At 36.5% G+C, this 4,084-nt stretch overlaps 1 pseudogene; it reads right to left on the reverse strand.

The window, feature by feature from the left end:
• Window positions 1–2,094: 2,094 nt before the first annotated feature.
• LOC111525109 lies at window positions 2,095–2,529 on the reverse strand (annotated as a pseudogene).
• Window positions 2,530–4,084: the final 1,555 nt, after the last annotated feature.

Here is a 4,084-nt window from a genome sequence, read left to right on the forward strand (position 1 = left end):
GAATTACATGAGCCCAGGAGGTGGAGATTGAGCTGAGGTGAGCTGAGATTGTGCCACTGTACTCCAGCCTGGACCACAGAGCAAGACTCTGTCTCAGAATAATAGTAATAATAATAATAAATGATAAAAAGTTGATGTTCTCATGAGGATTGCTAACCCAACATCAAGCAGAACCAAAGTTAATTACATGGGACTGAACTGATAGAAAACTGAAGCTTTTTATGACTTTTTTGGTTGAAACATTACCAATTCTTTTTCTATTTTGTTTTCAGAGCCAAACTTTTTTTTCTTTTTGAGGTATTTATAGCTTATAGCAATTGGGTACAGTTTTATGAGCAAAATTAAAACATTTGCCTTTCTTTCGACCTGATTTCTCCAAAATTTGGAAACTATTTGAATGTTCTTATTTTATGGCAATATAGATATTTTCATAAGTTCAATAAGAATCTGTCTTCCACAACATAATGACTAGAATGTCACATTTTCGGAGATGACCAGACTGCCTTGAGGGAATGGAATTGGCTTTATAAGACAATAGACTTGGAGACAGACTGGCCTGGTACATTGTCTACATGGTTCTCTTACAGGGTTCCTGACCTTACAGTAAGAAAAGAATATCAAATTCTGACAGGCCCAGGAACCTCAGGAGAATTAGGGACCTTGAGAAGGCAGGAATTCACCCAGTTTGTATAAGTATTATAGCAAAGTCTAATGGTGCATTCATGGCTTGGCTTCCCAGCCTCAAGAGGCTTTGAAAGTCTAATCTGAAATGTGTTACGAAAAAGCTCCAGTAAAGCCAACTTCCAAAGCTGTCTTTAGGGCTAATCACTACTCTTGTTGCATTTCATACAAATAAGCAGGTCAAATATCATGTGGACACTTATTTTAGAAGTCAGTTGGTCCTACTAACAATTACCTTTGGTAAAAAATGGGGAACTAGAGAAAGAAAAACTGTTTCACAGGAAACGATATACATTTTTTATTAGATTCTAGCCCTGACCACTGTTTCTGAGTTTTTATTATTTTCCTACAATTTGGACTAAGCTCTGAATTATGTCTTGGCTACAACAAATCTCTAAAGAAGAACCTGGATTTAATTTTCTTCATGATGTTTTCAGTTGGCTCCCTAATGAAACTGGTCATTTTGTTTTTTTCATTATTTCATATAAATTCTCTTTTTGTTTATAATCCTTATATATTACTTCTTCCAAGAAAACTGAAATGATGGCATTTCCAAAGACTAGAGATGATTCAACAGGTGATAAATCAAGGATCTTACTGAGGTCTCATTCTTTGCCACTCTGTGATGCCATCCTAATTTTACTTTTGAGTGCTCTTAAAATAAAAATTCCTCACTGAGACTTCTCCTCCTTCCCTCCTCAGTGTGAGACAGGACTCTCAGAAGTGAGCTTTCTGACACTCAGATTTTGATCAGTTCTTTCAAAAAGAAAGATTTTGCTCGAAAGGGAGAAATGAGAAATAAATCTTTAAATTTTTAGGCTCAGAAAAGCATTTAAAATGTAACAGCAGTCAAGTCTCACTACCCCTTGAGTGAGATAATTACTTCTTGAAGCCACCTGCTATGTGGGCTTGAGACTAACTGACAGCAAGTAGCCATACAATGCCATACACACTATCGTTGAACAATGGATAGCCAATCATTAACCAATGTCATTTTCATAAACCAATGAGAATTGCTGATGAACAACTTTGGTAATCTCCCATTCTCCTAATTCATCCTTTGTTTTCTTTAAAAACCTGGGTCTGTTGCTTGTTCTCTGGAGCACTCCCCAAGACAACATGGAAGCATGTCCTGGGTTACAGTCCTAAATCTTTGTACTTGAATAAACTCTCTATAAACTAAAACACAAAACAAAATGAAACAACAATGATTTTTTTATATGGTTTTCTTTGGTTTCAATTTAATTTGTTTCTGCTCTAATCTTTACTATATTTTTCCTTCTAATTATTTTGCATTGGGTTTGCTCTTGCTTTTCTAGTTCTTTGAGGTGTGTCATTGGGTTGTTTATTTGAAGTCTTTCTACCTTTTTTTTTAACTGTAAAATAAGTTTATTGGTGGTAACATGGTATAATTTACTCGTGATATCTGATGTTACAAACTGTAGGATCCTTGAGATATGCAGCATCCTTGTATGTAACTGGCATAAACCCTATTATTTGAGGTCTCTTAATTGCTTTTGTGATTTCTTTCTGTTTCTTCCCACAAAGACCTGTTTGTGCCTTCCACGAATGTATCCAATAAATGGAGAAATAAACTGGGACAAAAGCTGCACATTCTTAACATCTTACATGCTTTCCACACAAGATACATTTCTTAAGGGCTTCTTTATAAGAATTTTCCATTGGAATGGGCAAGTCCTCATTGGTGGATATCTGTTTATATTGTAAACAACCTCTTCTCCATAGCACCATGTGTGTCCTGGGATATGTAAGGCTAACAGCAGCCATTACGAGGTGTGTCAACTTCTTCCTCCTCAGACCACTGCAAACAGCAACCATAGTGGCCATGGTTCCACATTCCTCCACTAGTTCTACTTTTTTATGTTGGCATTTATTGCTATGAACTTCCCTCTTTGAGATGCTTTTGCTGTATCACACAGGTTTAGGTGAAATGAGTTTCTTGTAGATAGTATATAGCTGGGTCTTGTTTTTTGTTGTTGTTGTTGTTTGTTTGTTTGAGACGAAGTCTCGCTCTGTTGCCCAGGCTTGGTATGCAGTGGCATGATCTTGGCTCACTGCAACCTTTGCCTCCTGGGTTCAAGTCATTCTCCTGCCTCAGCTCCTGAGTAGCTGGGATTACCGGTGCATGCCACCATGCCTGGCTAATTTTTGTATTTTTAGTAGAGATGGAGTTTCACCATGTTGGCCAGGCTGGTCTCGAATTCCTGACCTTGTGATCTGCCCACCTTGGCCTTCCAAAGTGCTGGGATTACAGGCGTGAGCCACCTTGCCCGACCATGGGTCTTACTTTTTATGCATTCAGTCATTCTTTGTCTTTTAACTGGATAATTTAATCCATTTATATTCAAGGTTATTATTGATAAGTAAGGGTCTATTACCACCGTTTTATTTGTTTCCTGGTTGTTTTTTAGACCTTTTCTTCTTTTTTCCCTCTGTTACTGTCTTCCTTCATGGTTAAGTGATTTTTTTCTAGTGGTATGTTTTGATTTCTGTGCCATTTATTTATAGTGTATCTATTAGAGGTTTTTGCTTTGTGTTTACCATGTGTGTACAACTTTGGCATTTCTTGTAACAGAGATTTGGTGATGATGAATTCCTTCTGCTTCTGTTTGTGTGGGAAAGTCTATCTTTCCTTAGTGTTTGAAGAATAGCTATGCTGGGCACAGTTGGTAATTTTTTCCTTTAGTACTTCAAATACAGCATTCCACTCTGTCCTTGCCTGCAAGGGTTCTGCTGAGAAATCCACTGAAAGCTGTATTGAGTTTCTCTTGTATTTGGTATGTTTTTTTTTCTCTTGCTGCTTTGAGTATTCTTTCTTTGTCTGATTTTTGTAAATTTGATTATAATGTGCCTTTAGGATTTCCTCTTTGGGCTGAATTTTATTGGTAACTTCTGAGCTTCTTATACCTGGATGGTGTCATTTTTTTTCAGATTTGGAAAAATTTTAGCCATTATTTATTTAAGTATGCTTTCTAGGCCCTTTTCTCTTTTGTCTCCTTTGGGAATGTCTATTATGTGGAAATTAGTTCACTTGATGGTGCTCCACAATTCTTGTAGGCCTTATTCATTCTTTTTTTAAATTCCTTTTTCTTTTTACTCTTCTAATTGGGTAATTGGGGTTATTTGGGCTTCATGAAACTGGATGTCTATTTCCCTTCCCAGATGTGGGAAATTTTCAGCCATTATTTCCTTAAATAAGTTTTCTACCACTTTCTCTTCCTCTTCTCTTTGTAGAAATCCCATAAAGCATATATTGGTACCTTTAATGATGTCTCATAAGTTCTGTAAGTTCTCTTTACTTTTAAAAAATTGTTTCTTTTTGTTGTTGTTGTTCCTCTGACTGGATAATTTCAAAAGATCTCTCTTTTTGCCCACTGATGCT

This window comes from Piliocolobus tephrosceles, chromosome 6 (assembly GCF_002776525.5).
Source record: "Piliocolobus tephrosceles isolate RC106 chromosome 6, ASM277652v3, whole genome shotgun sequence".
Classification (NCBI taxonomy): Eukaryota; Metazoa; Chordata; class Mammalia; order Primates; family Cercopithecidae; genus Piliocolobus; species Piliocolobus tephrosceles.